The 25,674-nt window shown below is 33.5% G+C and overlaps 1 protein-coding gene across 4 annotated transcripts in view; it reads right to left on the bottom strand.

The window, feature by feature from the left end:
• Positions 1-25,674, bottom strand: part of brat (tripartite motif-containing protein brain tumor) — a 652,026-nt gene that overhangs the window by 378,946 nt on the left and 247,406 nt on the right. The window contains exon 1 of one of the 4 annotated variants that reach the window (XM_089644614.1): positions 24,958-25,361. The exons of 1 other annotated variant lie outside the window; for it this stretch is intronic. The gene's annotated coding sequence lies outside the window, so the exon portion shown is untranslated. Of the gene's footprint in view, positions 1-14,570; positions 14,629-24,957; positions 25,362-25,674 lie in introns of those variants that run through there. 2 more of the 4 variants (XM_089644612.1, XM_089644613.1) reach the window with 2 other exon arrangements.

The following is a 25,674-nucleotide window of genomic DNA, read 5'->3' as shown; positions in this document are numbered from 1 at the left end:
GAGTGTTTCAGGCTAATAATTATTGCTTATAAAATAATTGTTACCCTTTGTGCTATGCATAAAAAATCTTGTCTTAAACATTAGTTTACCAAAAAAAAATAATAAGTAATAATATAAGTCATGTATATTATTATCCTCTAGTAACATTCTGTTGATCTGGCAACCCTAGGCTAGGCAGAGTTAATGCACAGGTCGTGATCACACGAGGGCTGGCGGCGCGGGCGTGCAGTTCTACGAGATGCGGCGACGCGGCGGTGGTTGGCTAGATGGCCGGTGACCGGCGCTGATGCAATGCCAAAGGTTAAATAAACGTGACAATCCAACGCGGCGCATGAATATAAGCTGCACCATCGCCGCGGTACAAAGCCGCGATAGCAGGGTTTCAACACGATGGGGAATACTTGATACTTTCGTGGTAAGGCGAGTCGTGCAGAGCACGTTGGTACGATTTTTACACGATGGGGAAAGTGTAACTTTTACACAGAACTGTGACTTTAATAATATAAAAAGCTTTACGGAAAACAACTGGCAACAGTATACTAACCCAGAGCTGGCAACCAACCAACAATAATACGTATATTTTTTTTATTTATTTATTAACTTTTAAAAATACAGTTTTTCACTATTAAGTCCCGTTAAACTGATTGATATCAGTTTGTCAACGGGTTCTTTTAACAATTACTTCTTCAATACATATACAATTTTAACAAGTACATAAAATATACACATAATTACATTAGTACAAAAAATTCTTTCACATAACCATTTTTTTAACATACATTTCCTTCTCAATTCACAGCTTTTTATTGAGTTTGGTAACATGTGGTAAATTATTGGAACGAGGTATTCTAGAGTTCTTTGATTATATTTATTCTGGTATCTGGGAACTACAAGTCCATCGTTTGCAATTAGTCTTTTTTGACAAACATAAAAATCTCCTACTACCACCAAAGTAAGCGGAAAATGTTGCTTGTGTTGTGATGGAGGACTTGGAGGAGCCAGCTGAGGAATTGAACACACTACGCCTGGGTGGGACCCAAACGCGATGTCTACTCAGCCACCGACCGGTGGCTGAGTTGTATTATGAACATGTGTCACTGTTTTATTATGTTCAGATTGAGATGTATGCTGACTCGCAATTAAGCCACAATGTAGCACGAACAGATAATAATTTAATAATTTTAATTTATTGTATATTAAATAAAGTGCGTTGCTTTCTAGCGCTCACCGGTTATAATATAAGTTTGTCTCTTTCTCGCATTGGAAACTCTCGCACACAGTGGCGGAAATCGGTATACAATAATACGTCAGTAACGTGACACATGAGAAAATTACGAAAATAATGATTGATACTTTTTCACAAAACTACTTACAAGATTTTGGCGAACTTTCACAAATACGACTATAATAATTATAATTAGCTAAGCATTAGATAGATACTATTATTTGCGTAAATCTAACCACACTTTACAATGGAGGTATTTGCTTGCTGAGACATGTAAGCAAAATGGTAGGTATACACGCTTTTTAACACAAGGAAATTAACACATTTTGTGTGAATTTCTTTGTGTTAAACATCGCATTGTTGATACAAGCTACGTTATTTAGATCCAAAGATACTAAATAAATGGTGCTAATAGGCAAGCAAAGGTGTACCACTGAATAAAAGGTATATGTAACAGAAAGAAAGGTTACAACGGAGTTCTCAGCGGAAGCACGGAGTATATATAGTTGCTCGCATTGTCAAAAAAAAAATTTTAAGGAAGAGTGGGCGAAATGACTTTTTAACGTGACCCGAGCTAAAGTGCAAAGAAATAAACATAAAGGTGTATCCCAAATTAAATATTTATCTTTTTCACATCCTCAAATTTCAGTTATCTTTGACATATGTACAAAGCGATGACATATGTATATTGTCACCGTCAATGTTGAAATATTTACGAAGCAGATAAGAAAAGATAAGCTTTAAAATCAAACAGCAATTTTAGGAAAAATTGGTAATTATTTTGCAAAAACGGCTAGCCTACATGATATTTAACCAAAAAATCAAGCGAAATGATAATTTACACGCCAGAAAACTTTCTCAAAATTGATTTAGAGTTTCATAAGTAAGAAAATGATAGAATGTACGAGATGTAGAGAAAACATCCACACAATGAGCTCTACATAAAACATAGTCCAGCATTTTATATAAGCGGATAATAACTACTAGTACGCAATAAAAACGCATTAAACTGGTGCATCATGAAAAAAATGCAGCAGTGCGCCGAGAGGCTCCGATGCAATTGCCCCGCCCGGTAAATTCGGATACCGCACAAATAAATCTTCTCAATGGTCGGGAGTAATTCTGAACGTGTGGGGGTTACAGGGAGGTGTTTTACTAAGTGCCAAGGGAAGGTCGTGGCTGGAATACTAATAGACTAAGAGTGCTTGCGGGAATGTATGCGGCGGATGTTTGGTGCAATATTATAGGGGATCGGATATAGGTTAGACAAGACAAACCGTCCAAATATTTAAGCCGCTCAGAAACTCGAAAATTCAATAATTTTATTTGAAAAAATTAGATTTAAAAAACAAATCATTCGGAATAATAATTAATTGTCTTCAGGCAATAAATTTTATCAAAAATTAATAATTACAGAGGTTACTTAAAATCCTTCCAAGGTCTATACTTTTGAAGGTGAAAAAATATTTTTTATGAACCACGTTTTTCGATTTATAATCGTGTAATTATTACAAAATGTAATTAACACTTTGCACGAAACTAAAACAAAAGTATTTGATTAGACATTACCATCACTTATTTTTTTATTTAAAAAAAATGCAAACCTTAACAAATGTTTTTCATATGCTATATTATGTTGTTTCGTAGAATTATTTAATTTATTTCGGGAACGTCTATCGCAAACTAAAACACAAAGTGTGGGGTTTTCTCTTTCTAATTCTGTTTAATTCACGTACCTCACAGTTATAAAAAAATTAAATATCATGAATTCAGTGAGCCTTTAACAGGATCGATTTTTTTAAAATATAATCAGCGTTCGTGTTCGTATGGGGATGCCTATCTACTCTCGGTCAGTCAACTAATGAAGCTGACGTGAACTTTGTACAGCGTAGTTTATCTTCCTTTCCCAAGGGGGTGGGTCCAGACCAGGCTCGAGCTTATATATACTTTATCTCCCGTCGTAACGCTAATATGCTTTAATCTCAACGCGAATCTGGCGGAGGTAGAGAGCCGCAGTGGCCCTGGTAACTGGAAAGCTGGAAGCCGCGGGGGAATCGAATCTGGAAACTACTCCCGAAGTCAGAGTTGCTGTTGTGTGTTCCGCTGTGGATTTTGCGGTTTTAAAGTGAATTCTGTGTGATGCAACCCAATTGAGCCAACTCCATCTCCCACCTCGCAACACACCACCCACTTTACCAGACAACTATTTCCGGCAGGTTCAGGATTGAACAAGTTCGGATAAATAACAATTTCACGAATCTTCACTACTACAGATAACTAATTTATTTAATAATTTAAGATAATACTAGTAACTCTCCAACTAAAATTCGAAATGGAAAAAGATTCAGTCGAATCTAAGAATATTTGCAACGAGTTCTTGAAGAATCTTGCAATCATACGTAAAGATAGCAGACAGTAAAATGCGTTAGGAAATTGAAGATAATGCTGGTAGTTCTTAGTCGAAGTATGATACAATTAAACATGACCGAAGGGGATAGAGTCGAATTAGCACAGTGGTAGAGCAAAGTCCCAGCTGAGCCAGGCTGAGGTTCGGGGTTCATTTCCTAGACGCGACCGAATGTTTTTCTGATATTTCTGTATCAAATTATCGTTTAGGAGACGCTAACATTGTTTTCAATACTTAAACATTACAATTTGAGGTTTTACTCACTAAGTTACTAAAAAAACTAATTTATTTATTATTACCACATAAGTATTCACTGAATACTGTCAATCTTGACGATCTTTTTAACGGACGGATTAGGTACACAATTCAAATAATATTCTCGGTAAAACCTGCGGTATCTCTTCTATCAAATCCATTTATCTATCTGCTGTTCCTTCTACTTTTACCTGACGTAATTATTAATAGATTGTAATGTTTCTGCATTTTTAAATGTAGTTGTCACACTGCCATGATTAAGGTACGAATATCTCTATATAACTAAGCTCTCTAAAAAGTAGGAAGGTAATACAAAGAGTATATTTGGACGGTCTTCGTGGTCGAGGGGTAAGGCACTCGACAAGCAAGCTGGATTTCGCGGGTTAAAATCCCGGCGTGAGCAAGTAAATTTTATTTGATTAATTTGTGTAATTTTACAATTTACTCATTTAAAATTATATATTGTATACTTGCGGCACGTTCTAGAGTGGAAGATACTCTTAGTATCGCCCTGGTAAGATTACACAGAAATCAAACGTTGCTTGAAATGGTTTTGGCCGTGTTTAGTGACCAGATCTGAATAGCCTGGTACTTCCCCACCTTCCTCTACTACATCTCTTTCCCCTCCCCTATACCTTCATCCTCACAACGTATCCAAATTGGGGATGCCATAATCTCACTGGCTCCAGACGTTTTGGAGCAGTTGAGACTCTTGTGCGGTTTAAAAAAAAATACTTTCAATTTAATTTCAACCATAAAATTTATAAATTTTCAAAACACATATTAAATTTCATACTTTGTTTACTATGAAAGTTTTAATAATATGTCAACTGATCAAGAACTATAAAAGCAAAAAATTTGAAGCCTCTTTATGAATCGATTATATATCATAATGTTTATTTTATAGCATATTTTTAAAGGGGTACTCTCTATTGTAAAGATAGATATATCAGGTAGACAAGCACAACACTGTCCAAAGCCTTTTAATATAAATATATACCTGGTACCCTAACAAGGAATTTGACCATGAAATGATTTCAAAAGCGGCTACAGTGTTATTGATACGGAAATGGATTGAATATCTCGGTTAATCAGTTTTGGCAACAAAAAAGCTCAACAATGATAGCTAGATATTACATTTTTTAATGAAAATAAATACACGAGTAACTCTACCAGTACATGCAACAATATTAATGTATTATAATCAAAAAAAGTTATTTATATCAAGTCATGTAAATGCAAAATGGTCATAAGTGCACAAACATCAAAAAAACATCTTTTAGCGAAAATCGAGCTTATCAAATATTATTGTGCACTTGTGCTGCATATTTTGTATTAGGGATTAAAAGGAGTTTAAAAAACTATATTATACAAAAAATTTGGAATTATACAGAAAAATAAAGACCCATCCAAAATTTATAGGTAATTTTCATAGCTGTCATTTTATATTTTAAAGCTATGTAAAACGCGGTTCCATGATAAATCAATGAAAATTCAGCACACTTTTAAAAAGTGATATAAAGTCATTAGAAAGGATGAAAAAAACAAATTTAAACCTAACCTAACCTACTTATCCCAGTTAAAAAAAAATTGTTTCATCACTTTCCATGACTTTATATAACTTTTTAAAGATGTGATGAATTATCATTTTGATGATTTATCCGGTCACTGTAAAATGCCCATTACGTTACACTAAAATGAGGGAACAAAAATTGAACAATTGTTGTTTTTCAATACAAAGGTGTTATAACATTTTTTCCCTTGTGGTTATTTTACACTACGTGACTGAAATGACGATCATTGAATACAAATGTGTGCCAACATAATATGGGTTTGTATATTCAATACAAATCTAAATTAATCGTAAGGTGACCGTGCGATTTATTAACGAACTCAATAACAGTGACTCCGCGTCCAAGCAATGTCCGGTCGTAGGTAAAAATTAAACTTACAAATTACAAGTATCTACCCAACTCACACACAAGCCATCAAGCGTGATTTTTTGTGAACATCATTAATCATTGTATGTACATACATTATGCACACAACAATAATAGTGGTTGACTCGCATACTAGCGATGATCTTGATGATTTTGCTTGGTCGGGGGGTCATTGCCGCATTGCCGGCTGCTGGTAGTGTTAAGAGTGTGCAGCACAGGAGGGATAAACCGAAAGAAATGTACTGTGGGAGTGTCAGTACAAAACCACCTCAAGTCAGGCCAGGACACTGAAACAATCGGCCACTTAATAATAATAATATTTAGCTGATTTATATAGCGCCGTTTTCGTGAGAAATCACCTCAAGGGCGCTGTACAAATATATTTCTTAAATAGCTAGTTAATACTAGAACTACTGACTTATCTCTAAGACTTACATCTAGTGACTTGCGACTAATTCCTATAACTACTATCTTAACGTCATATATACGAGTATTTACATATTTAGCAACTTACAACTAAAATTAATATTAACAATCTAATCTTAGGTACTAACGCCAGAAGAAGAAGGAAGTTCTATTATTTTAGGGTGTTTTTATTGTTAGCTGGATATATATGTTAAATGAATGAATAAAATCAATCGTCAATCTATTTATATATAAGAAACTCATTACAATCAAGTCGTTCTTTTACGTAACTAATTCATACAATGTTTTAACGAAATAATTGGGTATATTTATTTATGCCTAAATTGAGCAGTATGCGGCAATAAGAATTTTATATCCAAATAAAAATAATAAAAACAATTTCAAAGATATGTTAAAAACATAATCAAAGGACCTTAGAAGGTAGACTGAGCTTTTAAATCGACCACATGGAAGTTCACCTATCTGTAAATTTATTTGTTACATTCCGGTTCCGGATCAAGGTGGTGGCCGTATCGGATACTACCTTTTTACCCCGCAAGAGTTCGCATGACCGTGGTTCCTATGCAGCAGTTATGAGCTGTCAAATCGTAATGGTCAATATTATGGTACCTACCTACATTGAGATGGTGACATTTCTTTGTACAATTATAATTCCTTATTTAAAATTTTAAAAATGTAACGTAAAATATTTATGGTTTATACTTTAGAAGGTAGGTGTTTAAGTACCTACTCACAAATCTTATGATTTCAAAGGAAATTTTTAATAAAAGAAAAATTAATCCCATCGGCCTGTCATGGGCATATCAGTCGAAAGGACTTTGTGTAATTGGTGCCAAATCAGCTTTCATATATTTCATATATCACACATCTAGGAATTTTTTGTTCAGTGGTGTGCAGTGTGTAAAGGGAGTGGAGAACTGCGGGGCTGTGACGATGCGGCGATGAGATCATGTGAACAAAGGGTAAGTGATGTGTCCGCACGCGGATGTTATAGGTCATGAACGGCTGATGGAATCGGCAGTGGACTTGTGGAAATTTAACATAACCAAGAACTTATACACAGAAATCGCGTGTTTATAAAGTTTATGATTTTTTTAATATACCCTAAAAAATATGGAATAAACGGCAAAATAAAGGTGAATTCATTGGCTATATAGCACTTCAATCAGTGTATATGTCTTTATATTAAACACAATCAAAATATAAAAAAAATGTTTTTCCCCCTTTGTTAACCTCCCACTCAAACACATAGATTTTTTGTATATATCTGTCAATATTTTGTATCATAGGTTAGTTTTAATATTCTCCTGACGAAGGAAGGGTGCTTCCGAAACCGGTAGAGTGTAATTAAAATTAAAGTGGTCTAAAACAATTTTTTATATTTTTATTGAAAATTATGGCGAGCCACAATGCTAAATGCTTATTACAAATATGATTTATATTAAAATTCAGAGGGATAATTTTTTTTAATGATTGCGAGAAATTTCCAAAACGAGTGCTTAAAAGTGCCAAGAGCTGGAAACACATTTCGGTTATTGACGCGATCACTCGATTGGTTATAGTTTTATGAGAAGTTTTTTCTTTGCTTTGTTTTACAAGGAAATTACTATATTTATGATGTTATTCAGAGGTGCTGAGGCGCTCGCCAGTGCTGCCACTTATTCGGTCATCGATTTCATGGCGTAATGGTGGAATGAATTCGATTCTAGCATAATAATAATATTTGAATGATTTGTATAGCGCGGTTTTTGTGCAAAATCACCTCAAGGGAGCTGTCCAAATATTTAATATATTTCCACAATGATCTATCTTATTACTAACATTAGACTAGTCAAACTAGTATAAATGTAAGGCTAATAGATTGCATTCACCGGTTCGTCGATCACTAATACAAAACTATAAATACAATAAATTCGATTAATTAACGTGATGCTAGAATGTACATAGATATATTATTATTTATTTATATTTTGGACAGGCGTGCACAATGTATATATTAATACATATATATTATGTTACTTGGTACCAAGGCAGGCTAGCAATAATGGAAATAGAAAATGGGTAGTTTGAACGGTAGGTACGGAGTACGTACTCCAATTGAACCTGCATCTAACTGAGTCGAGTCTAACTGAGCACAATATAACTGTCGTTGTGAACTGTTCCTAAGTACTCACATAAAAGTAAACGAATGAGTACTTAAGTGTTAAAGTTATCAATTGGTTAGATACTTTATGGTAACTTCAAAATAACTATCTATTAAATTGAACAATACAAAACCACAACCATCAAAGTGACCTTCAACATTACAAAGCAATTCAAATGTCAATGTGAAAAAAAATAATAAGTTACACACGTCCACTGGGTTTCATAATGGCCTTGTCGCGATCCGTTGACACCGCGCGGTGTGAACGCACCCCGTCGTCCGGCGAGCTTCCCAGCACAGATAACCCATTACCTCTTACTAGCAAAGTGAAGACACCGAGTAAAAAAGTCTAACCATTACTAATGTAAAAGGGAAACTTATTCCAAAGAAAAAGAAGACTTTTTGATATTCAGTTGTTATACTGCCTAGATTCCTTGAGAAGATGGGTCAATAGGGCAAATTCACGAAGAATAAAGAACGAGGGGTATTTTATAAGAATGTAAACGGTGGAAAGGGATTGACTAAACTTACTTGTCGGGCGATAAGTCATGTAAAGAAAATGTCCCTATTCAGTAAGTGGCAATACGATTGTTTTTGTATCGCATTGTTTGAAGAGGATGGAGTAAACTGGGAAAAAAGTGCATTGGAATCGTGAAGCGCAAAGGAATGTTACTAAATAGTAAATATTATTTATTTACAGAATGGATCAACCAAAGGCTTTTTTTGTATGATACGGCACAAAAGTGCCAACGGCCGGAGTAACACATCGGTGGCATTTATTTTTTTTAAATACATATATTTTTTAATTTTTATACATTATACAGAAATCATTTTAAATGGTTGTGATTAAAGGTGATACAAATAATGACGTGTAGATTGAAAATACTGTGCACGCTACTGCTAAACATAAGTAATTTTCAAAGGTACCACTTGGGCGTATACCCACAAGTAAGCAGCATAAAAACAAACAACAACAAAAAAAGCCAACCCGTGTAAGCTCAACGGCAAACGCATAGATCGTCATATTTATTTATGTTGAGACAGCGGAAGTACCCGTACAACATCCTAACTAGTAAACGACAAAAACAATACACTATTAAACTCAATAAACAAGTTAGATTATCACCGTCATCATTATTTGCATTCGTACGCAGTTAGTATGCCTCGACTGGGTGAATGGACCGCGCGGTCGTTTAAATGTCACGCGCGGTTCTGGAATAGCGCGCATACCGAACATGCCAATTTTTGGACTACACAGAGTGGCCAATTTATCAGCACCCTGATTAGCACAAATATACGAACTCCGTGGATTCAATGTTACACTCAGAGCGACAGAGGTTGTCTGGAATTTTTAAAAACGAACAAAAAAATATTATATAAAAACGCAAATAACTTTTTTTACATCACTTTAATATATATATAGCCTCTACATGTTTCATGAACAAAGTTCACCTCATCAGTATATACTTGCTCCTGATGAGGTGAACTTTCTTCATGAAACATTTAGAGGTTATATATATTAAAGTGATGTAAACAAAGTTATTTGTGTTTTAATATAATAAATAATGATATCATAAAGTGACAAGCTTTCCAAAAAATTATCTTTTAGGCAAAACTAACAGTACATCAAGAAGTAAAAATTCTAAAACGATGAGTTCTGGCATTATAAAATTGACGCACTTGAAGTAAAATAACACAAAACTGCGCTATATAAATGTTATTTTATTATAACACTTGTAATAAGTGATATAATACTTGTAATAAGTTTAAGTGATAGGAATCGATTTAGGTGATTTTCTCACGAAATCAGCGCTATACGAATTATCCAATCATTATTGTTATTCTCTTTTCAGATGGAAATGTAACTATTCAACAGTTTTGAAATATTTAATTGATTTTTTTTGTGTGAATATCGCACAAGAGTCCCAACTGCTCCCAACTGTCTGGAGCCAGTGATACTATGGCTACCTCAATTGGGGTGTGTTGTGAGACTGAAGGCTGGGGGTTAAAGGCTGATGTTGTGAGGCTGGTATTGGAGAGGGGAAGAAGATGGGGAAATGAAGGCGGGGAAGTATCAGATCTGGTCACCAAATACGTTTGAAGCAACGTTTAATTCTCAATGTAGGTATATTTATACATCGTTTATAGTTACTAACTTATTATATACATACCAATAAATAGATTACTGGTTTCTATATATACATTCTAACGCAGCATCACGTTCATTGGTCAAATGCATTGTACATTTAGTTTGTAATGTGTTAATGCAATCTGTTAGTCATAAGTTAATAATAGTTTGTCTAGTCTATAGTTTTTAATAAGATGCACAATTGTAGAAATTTATTAAATTCCTTTCGGACCCTTAGCTCACAATTGTGAGGGTAAGTTCAATATTTAATTTGGGATGTTCGACAAATACTTCTGTGGGTTTGGGACCGAACCGATTGAGAGCATAGCTAGCCACTAGAGGGATTTTCAAAGCGATTTGGCACCAAATGCATACAATATGATGTCTATAAAAAGAATTCAACTGTTTCTTAAAATTTCATCGCAAATAATAAATTAATTTTTTACCTTACATGCCACTATTTTATTCTACCGATAGCTTATTTTGGCACTGTTGAGACTCAACACTCACAATTGTGAGTATTGATTTTCCCAAAAAAAATATTTTTTGTTTTAATTATGTTACCCTTATTCATATTATTACAATAAAACTGTTTGTCAATAAAGCTAGAGACTGAAAGGGTTAAATTTTTACAACAACTTTGAGTTGATTTTTCACAAAAAGTCGTTATACAAATCATCAAAAATATTATTGTTTTTATTTATTTCATTTTCATCCCATTCTCAGCAATTGTATTACGCAACAAGGATTTCCTTGTAAACATTAGATCAATTCGTGAGATATAATCAGTTTGGTGTCACTTTTAATAACCGGTTCTTCATCTTTTTCAATTCCAAAAAATAATCCAAAAACGTGGGAATAATCCTAAACTCATCAATGTATGTATCACACGGTGCTAACAGCCTAGTTTGTTTTAATTTCGGGTTAAATATTTATAAAAACGATAACTCTATAGTTTTCATCGAAAATTAATGTAAATCTACGATAAATTGATAAAAGGTGCCGTTTAGACGACTCAATAATGCCACTAAATAACGACGACGATAAAAGTGTAAATGCATTAATATATATTTCGTATTCAATGTGAAAGCAATGAACTATTAATGATCTTGTTGCCGAACAGCCAAAAACCTCCAAGAATTTTTTGGGCTATTGGATATGCGGGAGACAAATTGATGTAGTTTTAACTATGATTTTGGAGGAATATCTGCTTATTGTGATGCGGTTGATAAAAACGGTGACCGGATAAATCATCAAAATGATAATTCATCACATCTTTAAAAAGTTATATAAAGCCATGGAAAATGATGAAACAAAAACTGGGTTAGGTTTAATTTTTTTTTCATCGTTTCTAATGACTTTATATCACTTCTTAAAGGTGTGTTGAATTGTCACTGTGTTGAGTTATCATAGAACCGATAAAAACATCTCTAAACAATATAATACGAAGTCGCTATCCGCGTCTGTCGGTTTGTGAGCTTAGTTCTTATAAACATTTTTTTCTACGTTAGTTCTTCTAAACGTAAAGATATTTAGAGATTTTCTTATGGAAGGTTTTATGTAAAAACATGCATATTATATTTATAGAAAGCAGAGAAAAGTAGATGTTTTGTAATAAAGTCGTAAAAAAAATTTCGTGAGCTTACATTGCTAACGCTGGCTAAACCTTATGAGATACATTAAAATAATGTTCTACAGAAATGTACATCTTAAAATGGCCAAAGAAAATTTGGTAATGGTATATGTCTATCTCCTAAGAATAATCCCTAGCAACGCCAGGTACACCTCAGCTAGTGATTAGAAAAGATAGACTAAATTATACTTATCAATTGACAATAACTGTGATAAAATTAATTTAAAATTTCAATAAATCGAATGTATTTTTTCAACGTATCAATGTTATTAAATACAGTTTGTTTGGTCAAAGCATGATCAAAATGTGGTAAAGTCAGTGGTGGTAGGTATCTAACTAACCCAGAATGAAGAAACAAAATTAAGTGGAACGTAGAGAATCAAATGAAATAATGAACTCGATAAACTAATTGAGCATGGCAAGATTATTTAGGTTCCAAAGAATATGATGGGTTGGTAATGTGGACAGAATGAAGAAATGACAAGACATTGAAAACCGTGATCAAATTGGTGACCAAGCGGAAGCAATCGAGGCAAATCGAGGAGGAGGTGAAATGATTGAAAATGGGGCTGGATGGGAAGGCCAAATGCCCATAGAAGAACCATCTATTTCCAAGAAGAACCAATATAGTAAATATGAAGTTTTTAATAAACATAACCATTACAAAAAGAGCCAATGACTAGTTACTTGGCGTATCAGAAACAAATAATGAATTTGCAAATTTAATGAATTACATGTCATGGATACAATGGAAGACATACAAAGGATATGTAATAACATTTTAATTACGTGATATTTCGACGTGACTACAAGTAGTAACAACCAACGCATATTTTGAAAAGGTGGTCTTTATCGACATCAAAAAATTACAAAGCATGGTAGTGGGTTGAACATACAGATTAATGATTTCAACATTGTTCCACGTAGATTAATACCCTCAACAAATATCATCGCTATCTGCAAGATGGGTGTCAAACTCAGAAATAAAATTATAGCCAAAGACAGCAAAAAAGATGTTAGACTTTTCTGAGAAAATTAAACGCTTTGCATCTATGTAATGTTAAGAATTAATAGTAGTAGTATAAAGGGTAATAAAGAGAATTTGAAAAGTTGTATTTTCTAAAATCAGCATTCCCAATTGGGGTATGTTGTGAAGCTGAATGGTAGTGGTGAGGGGGAGGAGACAGGAAGAGGATGTTGGGAAGTTCTTGGCTATTCAGATTTGGTCACCAAACACGGATGAAGCCATTTCAACCAACGTTTCAATTCTGAGTAGTGGTCTTACTTCAGGACGATACTGAAAGTATATTTCACTCTGAAACGTGCCGCAAGAGTAATATATATTATTTTAAAATAATAAATTGTGAAATAACACAAATGAATCAAATAAAATTTACTTGCGCACGCCACCTTCAGCTTGCTAGTCGATAGACTTACCATTCAACCACGGAGGTCATCAAATGATGGTTTTAAATGACATATTTTTACAGAGGAAACAATTAAAGGCGCTAACTAAATATATCATTGAAAGGTTTTTTTCGATATTTATTATTGTTGAGTTTAATTAATAAAACTCCATTTTTTCTTTTATATATTCAATGATATTATTATTTTATTTTACAAAAAAAAACTTACGGACAAGTTCCGCTGTGTAATTATTATTACGCATGACAGCTGATTCGCCATCAAACTGTGGATAGGCCGATATATTCTACATGGATATATTATAAATATATGGTCTACGAGTGGCCTAACCATGTTTGATAATGCCTTCAGAAGGCGAAACAGCTGTCACGCGTAATAATAATTACAGAACAGTACTTGTTTACGAATAAAATGTTTTTTTATAAATATAATAATTTTATCGAATAAAAGAAAAAGACACGGTCTTATACAACGCTGCATTTAATGAACAAGCTGCCTGTTGAACCCTTTCAGTACCACACTTTTGTATTCACATTTATACCATATTTTATGCTTGATAACACCTTAAATAATTATTTAAAAAGTTTATATTTTTTTCTAATTTTATTTATATTATTTTTAGGCCTCAAATGATTATTTTTTATAAGGAAGGAAAAACCTATCTCACAAACAATTGTTTAAAAAAATATTAATGTACAGTGCATATTTATTTATATTATTTAGAGATAACATTAAATAATAATGGATCCCAGTCCAAGCAAAACAGCCAAAACGGGATCTGTCATTATATTTACAGAATTTGTCGCAGAAATAAAGGTAGCAACCTAGAAAAAAATAGACTTCATGAGGAATATCCTTCACAAGAGAAACGCAAAATACGGGGCGATTTGTTTTACAAAATTAAGAGATATTATTTTTTTTTAATTCGTGTTCCTCGGGAGGAAGTCTGGTATTGAAAGGGTTAAATGTTGCGGCTGCAGGTACGTACTATTATTTATCTGCCTACTCCGCGGGAGATTCCTCGTTGAGGTTCTGGAGGTATTATTTTTGTTGTTATTACTCCCCAGTAGGTTGCACGCAGTCAGGATGAACCGGAACACCGTCCCTGCTTATCTTATGGGTGAGGGGTTCGCGTGAGAACCACTGACTTGATTACTGCTCGCTTAATGCTTACCTGGAACAAAAATAAAAAAAAATAAATATACTAATTAATTGGACACAACGAAGAAGCAAATGATTTAGTGTATCAGTCAATGAATGAGATGGGGGTACTATAAATAATGAATAGTTTTATACATAAGATAGCGTTGGATGGTTTTTTGGTTTCCAAAGCATTGGTTTGTGATATGAACAAACAAAGGTTTTGCATTTCGAAAGGCTTTTCGAATAAAGAATATTGGTTGGAAGAAATTACCACCTGGTCACAAGCCAACCTTTATTTATTTATTTTGAATTTGATGCACAGCTGGACTTTTTCATGTTTATTTTTAACACTTAGAACATTTAAATGAGCATAACATCAAAAAACAAAATACAATACAGCTGACGGTTTGTTCATTTAGATTTGTCGTTATGTTTGTCGACATAAATTCTACTAAGACATGTCTATATTTTTTGGTGATTGATACGTTAAATGTGTCAACAACATTCTTATGATCACCAACCAAATTCTATATACGGCGAACGGGAGTAGACAATTGTGATTCCGTGCTGGAGTTGTCGCAATAATACGGTAGGCATCGCCTCGATGTTGGTTTGCGAGGTATATGGAAAGAAATCGAGTATAATAATAGTTCAGAGCGGTCAATTATTGAATTTTATGATTTTTTTTATACCACCAATATAAATAAAATGTACAGAAAGAAAGACGGATTAAATTTTTTAATTTGTAAAAAATTGGTGTTAATTGTTAGCCAAAAAACATGGATTGTCAAGAACACACAAATTTTACATTTTCTAGCTTGAATCATCAAAGGGTTAAATTCTCAGTGGAATCTCCTTGAATAACAACAGCGGGTATCATTTCAGAAAATTAAATAGATGATAAAGAACACATAGTTCTAGTTCAGTGGGAACTCTCGTTTCACATAAAAAATACAACGTAAATTAGCAGTGCATGAGGTTTTATACGCAAGTTATCTTTATCTTATCGATAATGACCATTTTGATATACCTACCACGTACAAAAATACTAAATATTTGCACAGCATACAGAGCCAAGAATTGTCAGATATTGAAGTTTGTGTAAATATGCGAGCAGATGTGTTTGTCTAATACTTACTAACAGTAGATTTGGATTTTGGCACGTGTGAGTGACTCTTATCATAATAATATTATGAATTGAAAAATATACTAAGTGATGTACAAATGATTGTATAGACAACAACAGTATACAACAACAGGATCAATTGTCAATTTTAGAAAGAAAAATAAGGACCGAACAAGACTTTTTAAATATATCGCTTATCCTAATCACTACTATGATGTATATAACAACAGGATCAATTGTCAATTTTAGAAAGAAAAATAAGGACCGAACAAAGCTTTTTAAATGTATCGCTTATCTTAATCACACTATTCCAAGAATAGTTATAAATTTTAAAACGTTAAAATCAAAGTTTCCAAGCGAAATATCAAATCTCTGAACTTAAAATATTTTGAAATAATGGTTTATATATTAATCCTCAAGCCATCGAAATGATAAATTGGTCCGGGGATTGAACATCAACATGATGCAATAAATTTAATTGTATTTTTTCTAGGTACTAGCAAATATCTAATCAAAACGTCAGACACTCGATTCAGGTCAATACCACGAACCGTCTAAATCGCAAATGTACCATGAACAATGGGCAACTTAAAAAAATAACATCGTGGAGTAACAAATTACAAATTACGAGGCCAGCGAAGACGGAATGGAAAAGGAACGAAATGAAATGAAACAGAAAACGAACTAAACAAAAAAAACCAACAATGCAGTCGAACGAAAGGAGAAGTGGTCCAGTCGAGACTAGAAAGACCAGTTCTGGTACGGAGGCTGGAAACACAAAAACATCTTCAAGACTAGTTTCGTGTTCCAAACCTCATTCTGTAGGACAAATAGAGGAACTTGAGTAAGGTGAGGTGTTGAGTAGGGTGTTTTAGTTTGTCCCTTTGTTGTGGGAGAAGTTGGAGGCGGATCAAGTCTTTGAACGTGCACGAGTGAGGTTGAGAGTATGGTTGAAATTACAGCATAAATTTCACTAGCGTCCTTGTTAGTATGCTTGTCAAATCTGTATACTGATATCATGGAATTTCGGAATGGGTATGGTTGGATAAAATCATTTGCAAAACGTTGAGAGCAGAGTTAAAATTGCACAACCATTTTCACGAACATCTAGCTAGCATTTTTGTACAAACTGTAAAGGGAGATCATGGAAATTGTGTATTGGTCAGGACGTTCACGATTGATTATTTTCATTTTGTAATATTATTTTATTCATTTTGTAATATAACTTCAGATAATAAAACCACGTAAAACGGGACGGATACGGCACACAATTTGTGTGGAAAAGTGAAGGAAATGTATGACCTTACTTTTAATAAACTGAAACATGTAGTTCACATTGAGAAACAAAATATGGCAGGATATACTTGCACGCATAAATTGGAAATAGGGTAATGTGTCATGGAACATGTCATATATTATTACTTTTTTTAAATTAAAAGTTTCTTGGACAAATTGTAAAGCGTTTATGAGTTAACTTTACACTAAAACTCTATCATAGAAATCATCTATTTAGCGTAAATATTATTTTTAATTACTTCTATAAAGAGCATAAAACTACAATACCATTCTTCTCCCAACAACAAAAATAAGATTTTAAAACATGAAAGTAACTTTAATGTTAGTGATAACGACTCTTTTATATTACTTTGTAAGCTCGTTAGGATAAAAAAAATATTCTTTAAGGAGTCTAACAAGACGGAACAGATTTTTTACCAGAAATAATTTGTCTTGTAATGCTACGGGATCGTCTTTAAATTCAATTAACAATATTAAGTCCTTTTCAGGGGTCCATCGGTTCTTTCGAACACTCGGTGTTCAGAATCCTGGATGAGGGCTTTACAAATGCGAGAAGCTGTATGGACCGAAGCAGGGAAAGGAAAAGGGGCGGGTTATTGTTAGGCTGTGTCTGAGAAAAGAAAGATTAAGAAATATCCCATCCGGACAAATTGGACGAGAAGCCATTCAGACCAAAGGGATTACCTTTAATGCGTTGGCCTATAGATCTGTTTTTAATAAGGGCATGCAACGTAACTATAAATTAATTGCAACGGAATGTCGAATACTTTAAGTTGACTCAAACAAATTACATTTAGAGGTAACTCTAAGCCACACGAAAAACCAACAAAAAAACTACACGTGGTATAGAAAAACGAGTTAGGTCCAATAAACTCTTAGTGGGTATCAACGTTGTATACATTTCAAAGGTTAAAGTCATTAATCTTCTTACAAAATTTACATAAACTAATAAGTAAACGTAAAAACGAAACTTTGGGATTAGTGCGGCCGTTGGATATGACGGTATGATCTATTGAAGATTACAAAGTGGCAGCTAAACAAATATTACATAGAAATGTTTCGTAATTAGTTCAAATGAGTCCTAATCTTTAAAAGACGAATTATAATTGTTTAGTTTTTCATTATATTATATGGTGGCCACAGAAGGTTAATTTGAAAATCAAAAATTGCCTTCTCGAAATACATTGCGAATGTTAGAAGGTTCAAAATTTAAGAACAATATATACCTAAACTACAAAAATGGTTATTTAGTGGAACATGTAACTATGAAAATTTCCAACCACAGAAATGATATGCAAAACGGATAATATTTCTATGGACAAATGAAAACTCTTACAAACAGTACTATGACAAAATGTTATTTTTGTGTCACATTTTGATCAACATAAACTAAAAGATTGAGTAGTTTTCTATCCACAAACAAAACTCAATCCGCTAAATAAGTACATGGACAAATGTCGTTTTACAAATATAACACACATTTGAAAAATGATCTTGTTTTGCCTCGTAATGATGTGTGTCACAAGTATATGAAAATCTTTATTCGCCAGAACTCGCAATTTGGACTGAATCAGCCAATTTGAATACAACTTTGAAAAGCCGAAATTCCAATGACGTCTGCCGATACCAGCGGCTGATTTGTTGTTCCGAGGCAGTAAATCAAAAGTCAAACGACAAAGCCGGCTACTGGATATCGGTGGGAAGGTTCTGGCATAACTGACGTGTAATCCCGGCGAGTGCGGTGTACCAACACTAGAGCCTGGTACCCGCAGCTTGCAGGGGTACAGAGTTACAGAGGTAGCTACCGCCGCATGTCGATTCGGGCCTCGTTTCGGATTCAGAGCACATCCCTACAACAACAGTGGAGTAAAGCTTGGCGCTGGTGTGTAGTGTGTACCTTTGTTGGGTCGGCGCAATCATTGGTCGGGCGGCTGCAATTTCGGCTTAGATTTCAGAGTTTCGATAACAAATAAAAACACAAAACGGTGTCAGGTAGGTACTAGATCAAATTCGACAGATGTTTTAAATTTTATTACCATACAATTTTTTTAAAAAGGGTAGAAGAAAATTGGTCATCGTTTTTTTTATTTATGTATTTACTGTACAAGTAGGTACCTACTTACTTATGTGATAACTAAATTTTACAAATAAAATTTACAATCAGGCTACAGGAAACAAAATATTAACTATTTTAAAAAAATATGTGAATTTCTTTTTTGCAAGCTCTTTCGGTGCTATTACAATATCTGCTACTTCTGCATATTAGTCATAATAATATAACGTATACATATTAATGATATTCAACAAACTTGTCGTTTCTCACCTTACTTCTCGCCTTACTTTGACATAATATGCATCATTCTCATCTAAATAATGGAGACTTACTATTCAAGATTCACAATTATATTATTATTATAAAAAAATTCTAAGATATCTTCGTATGAGAACGCATGGTGAATAACTACGATTTATGCATCACATAGATTTGCTCTCCGAAACGCACTACTAAAGTCTCCAATCTAGGAGAAATGGGACCCTTCAAGTAACAGCTTTTAAAATCATGAACTATTACATTGACAGCCCATACCTCTTGGAATGCTATAAATTGTTTGTACCGAACAACTACCGTCAGGGTCGACGCCACGACTTGCTCTATATTCCACACGGAAGAACGAACGTTATGGCCCAGCATAGCATGACAAGAGGTATGGTGCTGCTAAATGATACCTCTAGGTCTCTTGACATTTTCAACATTGGCCTTAAAGATTTCAAAAGTCATTTTAGCAAGAACTCTAAAATATCGGTTATTGTAAAATGTTTCATTTAAATCATTGTATATTTTATGTGTATTGTAATATGATTAAATATGTATATATCGTTAAAAATACTTCTTGGGCGTACACCATTGACTAAAAATACATCAATGGCGTACGCCGATTGTTTACTTTGTGTTAGAATAAATGCTACGAACCGACAAGATAATTGATAATATTAAATGGGGGGAAATGTCCAAGATGGCCGCTACAAGTTCCGTAGAGATGTGACGCCTAACTGTAGACGTTATCAGTATCGATATGTTACTAGTATTTTAACTGTTCAACAAAAAAATGTTGATGATTCAGTGATTACAATTCCCAAATATTTTAATGAAAACACCGTTGCTGCTTTCTAACATACAGGTACAGAACAGGAGTGATTGGTAGAAATTAGCGGTTTACTGGGAAACACTGTCGGCATTTTCATCGAATTAAGCCAACGTCACATCTAACACTGTGCCGTTCGTATTCCCCTTTGAGTTGTTGGGCTGTCAAAGGTTAGGAAATGTTGTACGGGGGAAATAAAGCTCAATAAGGGGAGCTTAACGGGTAAACTAATACTGCATTTCTCGGGAAATCGTCTATGCGAGGGAATTCAAGACGTATCTGGAAGGTTCGCGCGTTTAGACCATTTTAATTTTACTTTTAATAGCGATCCTTCGAGCCGGATCAACTGCGGCAAAGGGATTTGAAAAAATAACGAAAAAACGATTCTAATCCTAGGTAAGTACTTTGTTTGGTATTTTATTTGAATACCGCACAAGAGTTCCAACTGCTCCCAACGGTTCAGAGTCAGCGGGATTATGGTATTTCTATTTGGTATGTTGAGAGGCAGAATGGAGTAGGGGAGAGGAAATTTATTCAGATTTGGTCAACAAACACGTCTAAAGCCATTTCAAAAAACGCTCCGATTCCAAATGGTGGAATAGCTGAAAACGCAAAACCGCTAAGTTTAATCGCAGTACGGCTTAAAAGAGAAAAAATGTCTTCAAAATTGAGAAATATTGAGTTGTAGATGCTCTCAATGTGACCCTGGTGATAGTTAATCGGTTTTGGAATAGCTGAAAACGCAAAACGGCTGCGTTTAATCGGAGTGCGTGCGCCCTTTTACAAGTCATTTAAATTGTTTTTCTGTTCAAAAAGAAATGTCGATATTCGAATATTTTTGACTAATTTTACCTAAAATAACTAACCTAATTGAACTTAATGTCCAAAACACGCTTCTTAAGGTTTTAGATGATGCCAATTCAAACCTAGGTAGGTATGCGAAGTTTTGAAAATGACGTGTTCAATAAACGTTTATGAGGGAATGCTTACTACTTACTAATGGCTTAACGGTAGCCGTCAAAATTACGGCTACGGTTTAAAGTTTATTGTTCCAATTGATTTTTTAAACTCTTCATGATTCTTGAATTAACGACTATTGTCAAAAAACAGTTAAGTTTCTTACAAACTTTTTGAAATATAATGATTTTTACCTACAAAGACCGCCGCCGTCAATGTGACGGTAAGGGCCATTGAGCTGAGTTTGTTTCCAATCTTTTTCAATGTTCTAATTTTACAATATTCCTTTTTAATGTTTAAAATGATATTACTAATCTGTCTGTCTCTTTCTTTCGGTATCCCATATTATTCGAACTCGATCTGTACGTTGATTGGTCACTGTCGTTTGATGTTGTTGTTAGTTAGTTTATCATGTTGATCTCTGCGCACGTATTTCAAGTCGCCGAATATTTGTTTCGTTTGTGTTAGTAGATTATATTCTAATAAATGTGTACCTAATTAAATAAGGTAAGCAGTTTCATTAATTATTGTTTTATTTATTTTATATTATACCAAAAATTACACTCACATGTGTTCAGACGTCAATATGACGGTCGCGGTCTTTATAGGTATGCAGCAGTAGCCGGTCGTTATAGTGTTAAATTAACATTTAACTACATAATCATCGTTTGTGTTTATAAATTGCTCGTGAAATAAACGCTGAAAGATATTATAGCAATACTGTCGACGCAGCAATGAAAGTCATTTATTTTATTCCACGACAAATTGGAAGAAAAATGACTACGTCGAAAAATGGGGCGAAATGGAAATAATAATATCGCCCAGTGAAAATATTAATGTATCATTCCGACAATCATTTAACGACCCAAGTGAAAGCAATTCGGTTCTAGACATCGGGAGTTGGCGCCATCAAATTATTAATGCAAAAATACGCATCGAATTTATATATAACTCGAAACGACCAAGTTTATGACATAATGTAGCGAACACGTATCATATTGTTGGTGTGCTTCTAAAGAGATTAAAATAATGTAACACCCGACAGGAGCATTTCAGGAGGAAGAATGAATGCGTTACTGGCACTAAAAATATTAAAAGGTACGTAGAAATCAACCAGTAAAAGGTTTTTTTTTTTACTATAATTCGTCTGTTTTTACTAAAACACAATGTATTTAACCCTTCAGGTTTTAAAATAATTTTACCAACAAGTCCCAACGACATGGTGAAGTTTCACGGAATTTTGGAATGCTCCCGAGGTATTTAAAATGTGCTACATATTGCGTATTTTTCAAGTTGTCGTAAAAGAAAAAACATTTTAGAAATTGGATAAAATTATCTTTGAAATGTTTGTATTTGAAATAAACATTGATAGTTATAAAAAAAAAATTTTTTTATATCAAACATTAAAAATTTAACAAAAAAACTTACCGAGACATTTTGACTCGGAACGTCCATAATATTGTAAGAATTCAATATTTATAGAACACATTCCTTTTGTGTGGGTAATTAGTAAGAAATCTGTCACGTCACTTTTTATGCAGTTTCCATAAAAAAATAATATTTTTACTTACAAAACTGTCAATGAAAAAATCCTGGCGATTCGTAAATCATGCACTTGGACATTTTTTATTTATTTTATCTACGTAATTCGGTATAAATATTTAATACAAACTGAAAAGAATAATTATTTATCTTTCAAATGACGAACTAATCACCTATCTACGCACTATATAAAAAGAGATTAAAATACTTTTATTACGTATGAACGCCCCGGTCAGATCTGTCCTTCAGAGGCTGTAATGGAATATGATGTTTGTGGCTAGTAATGAGCTCCCGAGGCCTGGAGGGTTAACTTTTGAAACATATTTTTTGGTTTAATTTAGGATCGAAACTTCCTCTACAGGGACTAACAACTGAGCCAAATCTCAATTGGTAGGACAGACATTTATTTCACATATTAACTGTTGTAATGTCAATTTCAAAAAATTCGTATATGTCAGCGAGTGTATGTGCTATTGCCACAATGAACTGTCATCAACAACGAGTCTGTTTGCCAAAAGTATCATCAAGATAGGATATCAGGAAGAGGGTTAATTTTGCATGCATTCATTCATTAAATTATTTACGAAAACAGAAGCGTAATTCAAATAGATGTATTGAAAAAAAGTAATTAATAACGTAACAGTCGGGAATATGTTTACATTAAAAAATGTTCGTAGATATACACGGTGTCCGGAAACTTGTAGAACAACTTATATCACACCCTCAAAAATTTATTTTTTTCGATCTTAACATATTTTTAGTATTGTCTACTTTTTTTCCTGTTGAATTGAAAATAAGTTATAACACAAAATACGACTCCAAATGTGACGTGGATTCCAGTTTCCCCGTTTGTACTATGAATTTCCGGACACCGTGTGTATAATAATGAAGTAACTACATTTTACTATCGAAGAAAGAAAATGCCTTTGTGTCTTGACAATAATTACAAATAAAAAAGTTCTTTGTTTTAGACATAAAAAACTACTAAAAAATAATGATAGCGAACGCACACAGATTTCTAATGATGTGGATTTTTATCGATTAACAAAATAACAAAGTTTTTGAAGAAGTCTTAACAAATAAAGTAAAATTATAAAAAAAGTATTTTTATTAATTGTGTTTAAAAAAAGCGTAATCAATGTAACCTCTTATTAATTACCATCTGAGTCCGTCTGTGCAGATAGAGAAACTAGCGCGTGTTGCTTTTACGTCCAACAGATGGCGCTGTTTAAAAATAAAAAGACATTTTAACCTCTCACAGGTGTCATCTATATAATATAGAATACACACGCGTATTCGAATGCAACTTTATGTCAATATTACAAAAACGGCGAAGAACACACGGAGATTTAAGATTTGGAACAAACGAACATCTACATTTTTATTTATATATATTATTATTTAAAAAAACCGGCTTAAACAACGTAAATAGTCTACTAACCAAATCTAACCTGCACAAATTTCATTTACATAGACAAATAAAATTTTAAACTAGCTTTTTAATTTAAATAAAATAAATAACTTTGAAAACACTACTATTTAATTAAAATTTAATAAAATTAAAATTAAATTAAAAATCTTTATTTTTTGTTTTTTTACTAATTTTAAAATAAATGGAAATCAGCCCTTCGATTTTTTCGAGAAGCGTATAAAATAGTTCTTACTATAGCGTTAGCAGATTTGTGAATTTGAAATGTTTATAAAAATAAATTTGTTTCAGAATTGACTTTCAAAAACAACCATTGTCAATTTTAAACATAAAAAATAGCATTGGAATGAACACCGTTAGAAAACTTGAAAAACTGTCAAACCTCTAAACAAAAGATACACACATTACAAATGAAGATTTAGCAATTTATTAATTGGAATAAAATAATTTTGGTACACATTTATATAGCTTGTTTGAATAATTGTTCCCACAATCAATTCCAATTTTGAAAATGATACTTAAATATTAAATTCAAAGCAAATCTAATTTTTAGAGTTCATTGAACTGGAGTTACATAATAACTGAAATTAATATATTTTACAATATTTCTGTTGCAAACTAAACACTAAGTTAATATTTCTATAGTGACAGATAATTTTATTTTATTTCGCACTCAGGTTTAGTAAATATAAAAAAACTTTATAATAAAAAACGTTTTATAATGAAAACCACAAAATACCTACTAATTTATCGTGACCGCATTTCACTGATGGTAGAAACATTATCACATAATACACATTTCAATTTGGTTAAATCACATTTAAAATGATGGTGACGGAGTTTAAAATAAAAAAGCCTTTTGTATATCGCCAAATGGTTTCAGGAAATTATTTCATTTAGGGCTAGGCGGTCCAAACAACATGGAACACGAATCACTGTAAAATAACAACACTTAACTAAAAGGGAGAGTATTATCACTCAATGTTAGTAATGGTCATGTAACTCTTTGATACACTTTCACTAGATATTTAAAATGAGCGTTTAGCACCGGCGAACCATGAACACGTGCGTACCGCCCGCTTGACGTTTACCAACAATGATTATTATATCGTACACGATTTCCTCCGCACCGAACAAAAGAACGCGAACAACTGTCAAACAAACGTCAGGCGGGCGCGACCTAGAAAAGATGGCGTTCAAAGTCACCCGGTAGGTGGGGGGAGTTGGGAGAGTAGGTGGGGAGAGATTGTAGGTAAAGGAGAGGGGAGACTGGGGGATTCCGATCCTAAAATAACGTACATAACTCACACGACGTGCGGGAAGGAGGGCGGGGCGGATGATATACCAATTTGAAACGCAATTTATTACAACTGCCGTTTATTAGAGTGAAAAACGTATAATGTAAAGTATATTATAAAGTGTTACAGCAAAATAAAAAGCAACTACCTCTGGAAAA

This window comes from Hesperophylax consimilis, chromosome 21 (assembly GCF_061612785.1).
Source record: "Hesperophylax consimilis isolate HC1 chromosome 21, BYU_Hcon_1.0, whole genome shotgun sequence".
In the NCBI taxonomy this organism is placed as follows: domain Eukaryota; kingdom Metazoa; phylum Arthropoda; class Insecta; order Trichoptera; family Limnephilidae; genus Hesperophylax; species Hesperophylax consimilis.
Note: the sequence above shows the minus strand (reverse complement) of the source record. Positions and strands in the feature narration are given on the sequence as shown.